We start from the raw sequence: 15161 nt of genomic DNA, 5'->3' as shown, positions 1-15161 counted from the left end.
GTCTTCTACCTCAGAGCTCTGATCCTCAATCGAATCTTGATCGCTTCTGTCACTCTCTTCAGGGTCGTCAATCTCTTCCAACACCAAATAGGTCCATTCAGGACTCCGATAGTTTTTATTTAGTTTCTTCACTCTGGTACTGCGTCTATTTTTCTGAGCTCCGGCTCTCTGTTTCTCACTAGCAGCTCTTTTCCGGTCTTCTATTTTCTCCTCTACAGTTTTCAATCTTAGTTTCAGCCTCTTTATGTATCTCGGTTCACTTTTCTTCTTGAGCCTTTTTGTGGTTGACATTCTTCGTGAACTCTTTTATTTTCGCTCTGACGTGGCTTCCTGAACACGCTCGTCTATTTCTATCTGTTCCTGTTCATGCACTTCGACCCCTTGATTTTCTTCCGCATGAACTTCAGCCTTAATTACTATCTGTCCCTTTTCAGTCTCTGGAGTCTTGGGGGGAGTGTCGATGACTTGGTCTGTCCCTACTTGACCTATTTCCTGATCAGGTCTGACGTGAATCTCGATAACCTGACCTTCTTCTTCTAGTCCTGTCTCGTCCTCTCTATCCCACTCTCTATCTAGGTAGGAATATTTTCTGGTTTTTATTGGATCAAGAATCAGGTCGTCGGCTGGAAACCATTCGTCTTGACTGGTGCTCGGTAGTATTACGTCAGCTAGATCCGGACCCTCGTCTGGAGTCTCCTCAGCTGCACCACCTTCAGCCTCAGTCGCCTCTTCTTCCTTCACCTTCTTGGTATGACTTGCATGAATCCACTTTGGCATGCCAGCACACTTTACAGCAGTGGTAGTTACAAGGATCACTTGCCTCGGTTTTCCCCACTTTGGTCCAAGGCAACTCTTCCGGGTGTGTTTCTTCAACACCACCCAATCCCCAGGTTTCAGTTTATGGGCTGGAGTGGTTGGCCATTCGACAGCAGTCTCCCCAATCTGGTGAGAGACAGAACGCACTTGGTCACCCAGCTGCCTGCAGTATTCTAGCACCAAATCATCAGAAATACTCAGCAGTTTGTGTCCAGGTACCCATGCCTGTCGCATCACTCTTCCCATTAGTACTTCATGGGGGCTCAGGCCTGTCTTTCGGTTTGGAATGCTCCTCAATCCCATCAAGACAAGGGGCATAGCTTCTATCCAGTTCAATTTTGTGGAATTACACATCTTGGCCAATCTTGACTTTATAGTGCCATTCACTTGTTCAACTATTCCAGAAGCCTCTGGACGATATGCACAGTGTAGCTTAGGCTCAATTTTGAAAGCTGTATAAAGCTCTTTTAGGATTTCGTTGGCAAAGTGCCCACCTCTGTCTGTTTCAATTGTCTCTGGAAATCCGAACCTAGGTATTAACTCCCTGAGTAACAACTTGGCCACAGTAATGGCATAATTTTTCTTTGCTGGGTAGGCTTCCACCCACCTTGAGAATAGGCAAACTATTACCAAGACATATCTGTATCGTTTACACATGGGCAACTGAATAAAGTCAGCCTGTAGTCTGACAAAAGGACCTCCTGCTTTTCCAATTGTACTTTGCTCTACCACAGTCCTCTTTCCTGCGTTGAACTGCTGACACACCAGGCACCTCCGGCAAAGCCCATCCGCAATGTCCCTGAACTTTGAATTGTAGAACACTTGGTCAAACATACGGCACATTGCATCCCTCCCAACATGGGTGTCTCCATGTATCATCCGGGCCATTGGGGCAGCCATACTATCTGGTAACACAGGCACACCGGTATTATCAACCACAACACCATCTCTTTCCCTTGGCTGACATTCCTCAGTCTCCCATCTTTGTTTTTCTTCCTCCTCTGCTGCTTGCTGCAACTCCTTTAGTTCCCTCCAGGTAGATACATTCTCAAACACCATAAGTTGGCAGCTGTTTCCGCCCCCCCATAATTTGATTTTTAGGGACATTTTGTATTGGGCACAATACTGGGCAATTTGGTCAGTGTACCTGTTCTCGGCTGTCACATCGTCATTACCAGACTTGTGAGCAGCACATTTGACTACTGCCAATTCTTTGGGCAACTGGATTGCTTCCAGCAGGGTTTGCACCACTTTTCCATTTCTGATAGGGGTACCTGAGGAAGTCATGAATTCTCTTTGCAACCAGAGCTGGCCGAAGTCATGAACAACCCCGTAACCGTATTGACTGTCAGTGTATACGGTTACTCTTTTATTTTTCCCTTATTTGCAAGCTCTGGCCAATACGATTAGCTCGGCCACTTGGGCAGACTTTATTTCACTTAGATAGGATGCCTCTAGGGTCGTTTCCAGTGTGACTACAGCATAGGCAGCACTCAACCCACCATCCTCATGTCTCAAACAGGAGCCATCCACAAACATCACTAGGTCCTCTATGGGAAGGGCCGTTTCTTTTATATCAGGACGTGGTTTTGTACTAAACTCAGTTAAGTCAATGCAATTATGCTCAATCTCACCCTCCACTTCTGCATTTTGGGTGAGGGGCAACAGGGTCGCAGGGTTTAAAATATTGCATCGGGAAATTATTACATTCGCTGCACCAATAAGAATTCTCTCATACTTAGTCAGCCGACTAGGAGTGAGATACTGGGTCTTGGTTCGGGTTAATAGAATCACAACCGAATGTGTAACATAAACCGTTACATGATGTCCCATGACAATGTTTTCACTCTGTTCCAGACTCGTGCATGTAGCAGCTACTGCCTTCAGACACCCGGGAAGCCCAGCAGCCACTGGGTCCAGAGTGGCTGAAAAGTAGGCCACTGGACGTCTAGTCAGACCATGTTCTTGTGTTAGGACTGAGAGTGCACAATTGTCTCGTGTTTCACAGAATAACTCAAAGTTCTTGGAGTAATCAGGCATGCCCAGTGCAGGAGCAGAGCACAGACAGTTTCGTAATTTTATCCAGGCTGTTATGCTTTCATCATCCTAACTAACTGGATCATCTGCCCCTTTCTTGGTCATTTTTATCAGAGGTTTGGCTAGAACAGCAAATCCCACAATCCACTGTCTGCAGTATCCCACAACTCCTAGGAACATTCTGACTTCCTTCTGGGTTCTGGGTAATTCTATATCTCGAATTATTCTAATTCTTTCTGAAGTAACCCTTCTGATACCTTTTTCTATCTGGTGTCCCAGATACTTCACTGAATTCTTACAAAACTGCAATTTGTCAGGTGATACTTTATGTCCTCCTTTGCCCAAATGATTCAGGAGGGCAATGGTATCAGTAACACAGTCGCTTTGACTTTTAGACGCCACTAGAAGGTCGTCTATGTACTGAACCAGGACAGACTCCTTTGGTAGAACTAAGGATTCAAGGCATCTTTTTAGAATCTGATTAAAGATTGAGGGGCTTTCTGTGTACCCCTGAGGGACACGATTCCAGACATAGACATGACTGTCAAACTCAAACGAGAAAAGAAATTTGCTGTCTGGATGCAATGGGATGGAAAAGAATGCGTGGCATAAATCTATGACAGTGAACCATTCTGCATTCCAAGGAATCTGATACAGGATTACTGCAGGGTTGGACAACAAGGTACAACAATCTGGTTCACCTTTCGCAGGTCCTGCATAACCCTGTACTTTCCGCTAGGCTTTTTAATTCCAATTATGGGTGAATTACAAGGACTGCTCATTACTTCCTGTATTATATTTGCCTCCAGTAATCTGTTTATTTCGAGTGCGACTCCAGCTTTCACCTCTGCACTCATTTTATACTGTCTAGTTTTCGGGTAGGTAGCATTGGGTTTAATGGCTATTTTAACTGGGTCCACATTTGCAATTAATCTTACATCTCTCCCTGTGAAATCCCACACCTCTGGTATCACCTTTTGTTGGAGTTCTTCAGGCAAGTCATGAATGGTCAGAGTTTTAACTGCTGCATCAGGCCTTAGCAACATTAGTTTGTACAGGCCATCTTCATCAGGGGTCTGAATTTCGACACCCTTTGGTGTGCAAAAGATGGTACAGTTCATTTTGCACAACAAATCACGTCCCAGTAGATTTACTGGACTGGAATCGCAGACCACAAATCTGTGCATTTCTTTGAAATTTCCTATAGAAATTTCCATGGGTTCAGTTACAGGAGTGCTAATTATCTGGTTTGATACGGATCACTGAAATAATATCGACTGACAAAATATCGACTTGCCAAAATATCGTGGACAAAATATCGACAGTCAAAATATCGAGTTTGTATCTACAAACAGGTAAGTACAAAAATATCGAGTACAAAATATCGTTAACAAAAATATAGATGTAAAAAATATCGACTTTATTAAAAACAGTGTTAAATTAAATTAATATTAAATTTTAATTACTAAAATATACTTAAAACGACTTAAATTAAATTATAATAATTAAATAATAAATGAAAATAATAAAAATAATTTTTTTAAATCTTATTTGTTGACCCTGAACCCTAAAAATACCCCTTTACCCAAAAACCCAAAACTAACCCTGAACCCTAAAAATACCCCTTTACCCAAAAACCCAAAACTGACCCTGAACCCTAAAAATACCCCTTTACCCAAAAACTGAAAACTGACCCTGAACCCTAAAAATGCCCCTTTACCCAAAAACTGAAAACTGACCCTGAACCCTAAAAATACCCCTTTACCCAAAAACTGAAAACTGACCCTGAACCCTAAAAATACCCCTTTACCCATGAACTGAAAACTGACCCTGAACCCTAAAAATACCCCTTTACCCATGAACTGAAAACTGACCCTGAACCCTAAAAATGCCCCTTTACCCAAAAACTGAAAACTGACCCTGAACCCTAAAAATACCCCTTTACCCAAAAACTGAAAACTGACCCTGAACCCTAAAAATACCCCTTTACCCATGAACTGAAAACTGACCCTGAACCCTAAAAATACCCCTTTACCCATGAACTGAAAACTGACCCTGAACCCTAAAAACACCCCTTTACCCATGAACTGAAAACTGACCCTGAACCCTAAAAATACCCCTTTACCCATGAACTGAAAACTGACCCTGAACCCTAAAAATACCCCTTTACCCATGAACTGAAAACTGACCCTGAACCCTAAAAATACCCCTTTACCCAAAATTTATCAATATTATTTAATTACAATTAATTAACAATTATTTACTAATACAAAATATGTTCAAAATTATATTAATTAATTAACTAATTAATATTAATTAATTATCAATTAATTATTAATTGAAAATATTAACAAACAAATATTAATTAATTATTTATTATTAAATTACTTCCCACCCTATTCCCCTATAAACCCACAACCCGCTACAGAATTACATTACGCAATTATTATAAAAACAAAATTCATTTAATAAAATATTTTATAACATTAATACACACTATTCACACATATTATTACATAAAAATACACTATAAAATATTATATATTATTAAAAAATCGATATTTTTGCTATCTATATTTTATACAGTCGATATTACTTCACTTACCTGAAAAACGATATTTTTGTAGTCGATATTATGTCCATTAGATATTTTGTCCAGTCTATATTTAAAACTCGATATTATGTCCAGTCGATATTTTGGAGTCGATATTTTGTCTCTATACCGTTTGATACGCCCACTACTTGGATTGCTTCTCCCGAGAGGGGTAGGTTAGGAACGTCCGCTGTTCTCACAGTCGAACGGGTAGCACCAGTGTCCAACAGAAAGGTGACATCATTTACTTCAACCTTTCCTTCAATGTATGGCTCTGTCTGGTCTACCGGTAGGGAGGCGCCAAGCACGCACTCCCCTTCCTCCCCCCTCAGGCCCCGTCAGTATTGTTCATCACAGAGGAATGTATCATTTAACAGGAATTGTGAAGTTGCCGGATTTCTCTCATTCTGTCCTTCCCATACTTCAACCTTCTCATTATGTTGAGCCTGATTCTTATAATTAGGTCTAGGAGCTCGAGGCAATGGAGGTGGATTTACCTGTTGCTGATTCTTTCGTGGCCCCTCTTTCTGCACCTGTGGAGTTAAACCATTTATGGGGGCATTACCAGCCTGCAAATGTGGACACTCGTCTCTCCAGTGCCCTATCTGACCGCACCCGTGACAGGGAAACTTCTTTTTGGACTCTTCCTTGCTCATCTTTACCCGGGGCTTCCCTCCTCCCCCAGAGTTAGTATTTGGCGTATTGCTATTCAATTTACTTAACTGTTTCTCTTGTTGTTCAGCCAATTTCACCTGTGCCCACATCACTTTCTCCTTAGGGGCCTTCTTTTTGTTTTCCATTTCAACCTCGCAGTACTTAGCATACTTGAGGACATCATCTATGTGCTTTCCCTGCCAACAGATTTTATTGTCTCTAATCCATTGAGATATTTCTGGTCTCAAACCCAACACGAATCGATAAATGAAATGAGTCATGTCCTTCATTTCAATATTATCGATGCCACTGTAGGTCTTGAATACCTGCAATAGTCTTTCATAATAAGAATGCACCGTTTCATTATGGTCCTGGGTAGTTCTATCTATTCGGGTCCAATCTGTTTCTTTTGCTGGTACCTTTCCTTTTAGATATTGTATGACTTGGTCATATTTTTTCATTAGGTCTGGGAAAGGAGCTCCAGTTCGGGAGTCCCTTGCTAATTCTTCACTGGGCCAATTAATTGCTATCTTGCAATCAGTCCATAAATCTACAGGAACTACAATGTCAAAGAACCCATCCAGGTCCTTCAGGAGACATTTTTGGACTTTCACAAATCGCTCCACCTGCCTATACCACTCCACTAGCTTCTCTCTCAATTTTGGGAAGTCATTGGTAAACTACACAATGTCTTGCCGGAACCACGGGACATGTACATATTTCCCACCTGGCACTTCCCTCATGGGACACAGTTTTTCTGCTTGACCTACTTCTTTTAACACGTATTCAGAAGCTTTTGGTTTTACCCTACTATCTTCCTTTTTCTTTGCCCACCTGGCTTTCCATTTGTCTAGATCTCCCCATTTCTGCAGTATGTTCAGCAATTCCTTTATCTGTATTTTCTTCCCTGACACATTCATGTTCTCTAAATCTTTATCTGAGAATTCTGCTCTATAAGGTTTCTGCAAGACTTTGGATCGACTTACATCAATTCCCATGTCCGCAGCAGTGTCCATTAGTTTTTCATGGAGCACTCTAGTATTCCGAGTAAGGCTTTTGCTGATAAACAGCAACTCTTCTTCATTCAGAGTATTTAATCTGTCTAATCCCACATTCCCGGCCATTAATTCCTCCATTTCTATCCTTAGCCTGTAAATATCCAAAGGTTTGGGCGGGGAGGTTTCTCGGTCCATTTCTTTAGTCCATCTATCTAGTTCCTCTGGAGTCACCACTGTGGCACTCCGGATCCCTGATGTTGTTTCGATTAGGACTTCCCTGGCCTTAGCCTGACTCCCTGACCGAGATTCACTGTTCCCAGGCTCTCTTATGGGCAGATCCATTAGGGAGATTACAGACTCACATTCACTTGCTTGGTCATCAACGACGAGTGGTTACAGGGATTGTCAGGGCGTCAGGACTGGGATGTATCTGAGCTATAGTCTGAATTAGATCATTTCGTTGCTTAATCAGGGCATCTCTTTCTCGTTCTTGTAAAACTCTTTCTGACGAGTTATCATGCATTATTTGAGGCACCAAAGGAGGGTATATATTCGGGGCAGTGGGGATGGCTGACCCTGGTCTATCCTCACCAAAAGGTCGGTAATTTGGGACTGCGGTACTAGGTCTGCAAAAGTCATCACTATTACTGGGTCTGCTACCAGTGCTTCCGTTCTCTCACAGAACTGTGCATAGAGATCTAGAACCTCAGTGAGTTAGGATGATCCAAAACTCATCTCAGTATCAGAAATCCCCTTACCTAGCTAGCTACAGTGTCTCATGGCTCATTATGGAATGATCCATGTCTTAGACAAACCAGAACATGAACTTTAGAATACCTCAGGAATCGTGGAACACATGAACACTCTTTCGTTATATTATCATTTCAAACCAAAACTGAGAGTCAAAGAACACAAGTGCAAGTTTGAAATATTTATTATTCAATGCAAAGTTCTCAAACGCAGTATCTTGTATAATACCAAAATGCAGATTATAAAAATCAGAGTCAGCAGCATAGTCACTAATCCATAGTAAGCAAAAGGTGATAGCATGTTACAATGCAAATTCTATAGAAATCTATATCACCTATATTTCGCGCACCCTATCTAGCATATTATTTTATATCTAAGAAGGTCTCATTCGGGCTTTAGCAGGGCGGCCCCATACCTCTAAATGTCAGTAGGAGTAGATCACATCAACAGCTACCAGCTCTCTTCATGCGCAGCACCAAGTGTCTATATTCATTCCGTGTAACTCTATCTTAAACCCGCGTAGAGCCCAAAATGTTGGCATCAACATTATGTGTGTTATGTCTAATGTGGTGCGAGGATCAGGCCTTCCTGCAACCTTGTGTTAGGTTAATCTTAGACTGTTCAGCTCGCAGTGTGCAGACAGTTGTACCAAGTGTACCAGGCAAAAGCTGATAGCATAGAAATAACATATTATTCTCAAATAAACCACCTCACCGCTTCTAGGGTGAAAGCGACAACAACAAGTAGGTGTCGTGTGCAAAACTGAAGCCGAAGGAAAAACGGCTGTTTAAACATGTAATACACTCATGCTAACTTAACGCAATATATGTAACGAAGTATCCATATGACACCCCCCCATTGATCCGAGCACCGTCAAACATAAGGGAAAAGGCAATCATAAACCAGATACACAAAATGAAAGCAAAGTTCAATAATTTTGAGCTAAAATAAGCAAAAAAATATGTATGAATGAATATGTATGAATGCCTACAGTGGCCTCAAATCTAAAAATAAAAACAATACTTTCGAACCAAAAGTTATCCGCCAGGTCTCAAAAATAGGAAATGTAGGACCACGTCGCATTAATTCAAATGTCTGTAAGAGAAAAACAAGGCACTTATCCGATATCCAAAGTCATGTGCCACATTGACGTTATCCTCAGCGACATCACGTGATTGAACTCTCCATCAGCCGAACACAGTCCATCCCTCCAATTCAGCAAGGGGAAAGTCATATTCCATAACAAAGCAATCCTCCCAGGCATCTCACGATTGGAAAGTATATGCAAAGAAAGTTGCAACAGCCTCCAGTATGAAATCACTGCCATCATCCGAAAACAGTTCAGCAATCCAATTCAGCAATGGGAAAGAACATACGTGCTCCTCCAGCATCGGATCCTCCTGTAACGTCAGAGGACAACTCGGTGGGTTCACCAGATCGCTGTGTGTCAGAAAGGCATCCGCCGCTGCAGAGATCTCCCATTGGCCCAGAACTCCATTTATCGCTGCCAAGGCCATAACTCTTTCGCCAGAACAGATCAGCTCGTGAGCCACCACGGGACGCATTAGCTGATCAAAATCGACGTCAGGAGCAGCCCTCAAGCATAGGCACAAATCAATGGCCCAATCGAACTCGCAGCTCAGGCAGTGAAACACAGGTTGGACACACGTGAAGTCGGTGAACCGAAATGACAATCTATAAGCCGTGCTTAATGCTGCAAGCGGCAATGTTCCATAGTAATTGAGCATCCGATTACGGCACAGTGTCAGGAGGCGTTGAACGGCTTCTTGCGCAGGATGGGCATCCATGTTTTATGAAGAAAAACACCAATAAAAAGCCAGCGGCTACAGCCAGTAACACAGGTAGTCCACCAAACAAACTCGAAAAAATAGAGTGGAAAAACGTGGGAATGATACCAAAAACCTTTTCAAATGTAGTCACGAGGCCACTGCTAACCAATTTAAATGTGCGAGCCCAGTCGTGGAAGATGCATTAAAGATCTGGTGCACCAGCTCACAGAAATGAAACGGCAAATCAGTATTTAAAAGCGCCTGCACCTCTGTGCGGGTGTTAGCTATGTGAAGGACATAAGTTTCCCGGGCCGAACTCAGGGTCACTTGTTTTTGAGACAAAAGGGCTCTTATTCTGCTTAAACCATTGAACTTCGCTTCCAAGGTTGGAATCCGTGGCCAGATGGAGACATCTGAAGACCCATGCGTGGGTGGGTATAGAACATTCTTGCAACACACCACACGCTCTGATACAGTTACCACATAAGCCACACCAATTAATAACCCACAACATAACTCGTTGTTTAAAAGCAAATAACTACCATTAGCCAATAATGTAAATGTGGGAACTACTGCTGGAACTGGCGTGCCTTTTAAAACACATGCTAAATTTGGGCGGTCCTGATTACAAGAACCGTGTAACTGAATGTGTCTGCATATTAATGAATGGTCAGGTGACTGTGTGCATTCCTCACCATTAAGATTCACTTCTTTTGTATGTGTATGGTAATGACCATGCCTCATGTAGGAATGCATTGCCTAGTGGTTCATATCGTCCTATAGCAATATACCGCATACAGTTAGTAAATTTATATAAGGGAAATGGTAATGTAATCAATCCATGAATAAGCCACATGGCAGTAGTGGTTTCAGAAACAGAGAAAGGTAAGGATTCTAGCTTCTCAATATGTAACATAGAAAATGAAGCATCACGCATTGAAAGCATGCGCTGTTTTTCAGTCAGATTAAAAGGGGCGAAAAGGGATGAAACGTTCAATGAGGTCCAGGGAACTCGACCAGCCTTAAGTGTCTCTAGGGTCCAGGCAAACTGCATTACAGAACGCAATTGATTTTGACCATGGTATAACGTGGACACTTCATCATGTACAATATCAACAACAGAAGAAACAATATTATCCAATGTGTAAACCCTGGAAGAAAGCATGTTAATACTGTTATCGACCACTGCAAGCACTTTTTCCAAATTTGCTTGATCAATAGCCCTCAGGCGTTTAGCTGCCTCAACTTGTGAAAATTTCCAAATTTCATTATATACAGCATAAAGAAAGCGTTTAGATCTACCCCTAGCCGGGCCTTTTATAAAATCATTCAGCTCTATATTCTCATTCAAACGTGACAGATGCAGTTTTACTGCAGCCAAAGTGGAATGTTGTAACCAGTTCTGACACAACTTGCCTACTGAATAAGTAGTAACCGTGTGATCTGTTTCAAAACGGGGATCTGGCCTGATGTGTTTAAAACCTTCAGACAAACCCAAAAAACGACGTTGGCAAGAATCAGAGCTTCTTTGCCACAAAAGCCACCCCTCCGGATCAAAACTGGAAAGATTAAAGGAGGAATTGTGCAATAGGTCTCGTATCTCACTTATGGACATTGTAGTGAAATTAGTCCAACCTGAATATTCATCCAAATCAGGGATGGTTGGTGCATTTAATTTTTTAGATGTAGCCAATCCAAAACATGTCGTCTGGGAAATAGTAGAATTTAAAAACAACATGTGATTCGGGATGAGACATGCACGATGCAAAGCCTCAGTGCCTTGTACCTGCCAATCTTTGGTACCCCAAACCGATTTAAGGTCAATAGCTTCCTTCCATAACTCATAGCCATCTACAGCTAACCTGTCTAGAAAGGACTTTGAATACAGCAATTTTGTGTCGGTAAGTCTGACTTTGGACATGAATTTCTGTTTCACTTTAAAATAAAACGACTCAGGATTTGATTGATTAAAATCTGTAAAATATGAGTATTTTCCCAGAAATGTACTCGAGCTCCCTTGCAAAGGCGTAGGGCAATGTTCCCACTGTGTGTAGTTCACCGGAACCCTCCCGGAACTTGTTTTGTGTAAGAAATGATTTCCATAATGTTGATAACAAAACAAATCACCATAATTAACAGAATCCAAGTACAAATCCTCAGCTTCAAAGGCCGCATAATATTTCAAATCAGAGAACAAAGCTTCTACGGCCTGAAGATCCCAATCATCAGAACGAATATTTTGCTTAATCACATCTCCCATGTTTACTCTAAGCACATTAGGAACATTAATAACTTCTGTGGGGCCATGTATCTGAAACCTAACCGCATCCCACACAATCCCATCAAGGACAGGCCAAGCAGTAATTTCTACTGTGTTTAAGTCTCTTTTTAGTCTGTGTGCTGAATGTGAGGAGGAAAGAGGGGCCAATGTTCCATTAAGGTACCGAATTCCTGTTCTTTCTTTTACATAATGGCCATCGATCAGGTGGAAAAAATAAAACACAAAACCAATTGACATAAAAAGATCAAATGAAAATAGTATCAGCCAAACGTATGTCCAAGGTGGAATTAAAAAATGTTTTTTAAACAGCGTGGCATATTTTGCAATAGTCGATGGTTTGTTTGAAAGTTCCGAATCAGAGTCAAAAGAGAATCTGGACTGGTTAGCCAAACGAGCGTGTAAATCGGACATAGATAAATCTGCAGGATCTGCATAGGTCAGCTCATCAATGTTAGTAATAGGAATAGTATTTAATAAAGGACTGGATATAGCAGGCATCTCGAGGGACACCTCCTGATCTGCACCAGATGTAATAGCCAGCACAGAGTTCCCCACCATGGAAGGACAGGATACAGCCGGTATCATGCTATGAAGAATCGGCCACCCTGTGTGTCTTGACATTGTCAATAGAAATAAATCTGTTTTCTTTACGACCTGGAAGTGGTGGTAAAATGACTGTTCTTGTGCCCTTCACTCCAAGAACTCGAACAGGTGCACGATATGAGGGACCAAACTCTTTCTTGTTATCGATCTTCTCTCGAACCAGTTCTCCAACTTGGGGTAGCCAGCCAACTACCGGGATCTGCAACGCATCATCCGACGTGGAGGGCAAGTGTTCCTTAGCAAGACTGTCTCTGGTCTTTTGTAGATCCTGTAAAACATTGCAATGTTCATCTACGTCAAAGGCCGTGGCCTGGGCCTGGCAGTCTGCACCATCAAGGTCAGGGACGTACATCTTGATACCAAAGAGCATTTCGTACGGGGTCCGCCCACCCAGAGACCTTCTAGGGAGATTATTAAGCGCACGCTGCACGCCATAGAGGTGGGTCAGCCAGTTTCTACCAGTGCCTATAACTCGGGCTGTCAAAGATTGCTTTAAGTCGCGGTTCATTCGTTCTACCACAGAATTGCCCTCAGGCCTGTAGGGACTTGAAAACTTCACCTGTACTCCCAACGAAACCATAGCATCCTTATACGCCTTAGAGGCGAAAGCCGGACCCTGGTCCGAATGGAAAGTACCACAAGCAAAGATTCCCACAAAGACACGCAAATCCTTAATGACAGTTCGCGAATCAGCGCTTCGATGCGGCCATACCCACACAAAGCGTGTGCATGAGTCAACTGCTACTAAGATGTATTTATACGCAGTATCAGAAGAAAAAGGACCGCAGTGATCCAAATAAACGCAACCAAGCGGTTTATTAGAGATGTACAACTGTGTCTTAGGCGGACGCGCAGCAGTAGAAGGCTTAATCTGCTGACAAATGTCACACATAAGGACATAATCGCGCGTCTGTTTGTACAGTCCCCGCCACCAGAGCCTCTGTTGTAGCTGAGTTACAGTGGCTGAGACGCCCGCATGCGCAGACGCCACACCTTCATGAGCCGCTGTAATCAGAGAAGCTCTGCGATCCGAGTTGGGAACTAGACGTTCGCCAACTTCAGGAATTTTCACATAAGGAACCTTATCGGGACTTAAGTGGTATGTGTACTTCGAAGGGAACCCCGCAGGATATTTACCTCCCTTCTCCGTGGCAGCAACAGCCGCCAAGATGTCGTCATCTATTTTGCTTTTGGACCTCGTGACTGCTGCAACTAAGTATTTCGATACCGCAGACTTCGCTGCCTCATCAGCAAGCGAATTACCAACAGCGTGGACCCCCACGCGCTGGTGGCCGAGAGTATGAATCACAAACACGAGCGGCAGCTTTTCTTTAAGTTCCGCCACTCGGACCCAGATCATTTTATGTTTTATTGTGCTACCTTTGCAATCACGAAAATCATTCTGAATCCAAAAGAACAAGTTCTCATTGTAAGACTGGACACAGTAATAAGAATCACTTACGATTAAAGTCGTCACACAAGGATCAGCGTACTCCAATGCGAGCATAAGAGCACGAAGCTCTGCTAATTGTGCAGTGCAGTCCCCTAGTGTTTGCGTGTGCACGACACTGGACTTGAACTCATCGTTCACCATGGCACCGACTACAATGGCGCAAGCGGAAACGTAGGCATGTTTAGAGCCATGCGCAACCTGCGCCGAGCCATCAGTGTAAATGATACAATGGAAATCCTCCAACGGCCGCATCGCTAAAGGAGCAGGATGAACAAATTCATACTGTAAATACTCCTGCGACCGCAAAGTGGCGTCAAAAATAAACGTGACATCCTGGGACGTCAAGGAAGTTGCCCACTGAATCCACCGAGGGTGCAAAGCTTTAGAATTTGGTACACTGGCTTTCGTGACCGCCTCCAAGGCAGGACACGGGGTAACAACCAACATGCGCTTTCCCTGCGACAGGGCACGTTCTTTAAGAATTGCCATCTGCACAGCCGTTAAAACTTTCTCCACAGTGGAAAAACGCAGTTCAGCCGAAGTGTACAAGTGTGACTTGTAAGCAATAGGCACAGTATCCCCTTCATTAAAAGTCAGGTACGTGAAACCCACCGTCCCAGGGATAATTCTTATCACTAGGTTGGTCTGGTTATCACGGGTCTGTAAGTAGTCAGAAGCGAGCAAATCAGCCTGCAAAGACTGCAGAATGGCTGAATGCTCAGGCAGCCAGCATGATTTGGAAAAAGATGGTTGTATCAAAGCATACAAAGGCTTGATACGCTGGGCATATTCCGGAATGTATGTCCTCCCGAAATTTAAAAAACCCAGTAAAGACTGTAATTTTTTCAGCGTTGTCGGAGAGCGCAACTGCGCGCACTTCTCCAGGAATTGAGGAGCCAACCCCTTTCCCTCGTGGTTAAGTTCATAACCCAGAAACAACACTGTGTACTCCGCAATGTGTGATTTTGCAAAGTTAAACTTGTAACCCATGTCTGCAAAGTTACAAATTATGCTGTTTACTCGACACAGATGCTCCCAAAGTTCGTCGTCTGTGAGATATATGTCATCCACATAAGAACAAGCAACTGGATCGAAGCTCTCCAAAAGAGAGACTATGCGGGCGGAAAACACTCCAGGACTATTCTTATAGCCCATTGGGAGTCGTTTAAACATTTTTTGTACGCCG

Source organism: Lissotriton vulgaris, chromosome 7, assembly GCF_964263255.1.
Source record: "Lissotriton vulgaris chromosome 7, aLisVul1.2, whole genome shotgun sequence".
In the NCBI taxonomy this organism is placed as follows: domain Eukaryota; kingdom Metazoa; phylum Chordata; class Amphibia; order Caudata; family Salamandridae; genus Lissotriton; species Lissotriton vulgaris.
Note: the sequence above shows the minus strand (reverse complement) of the source record.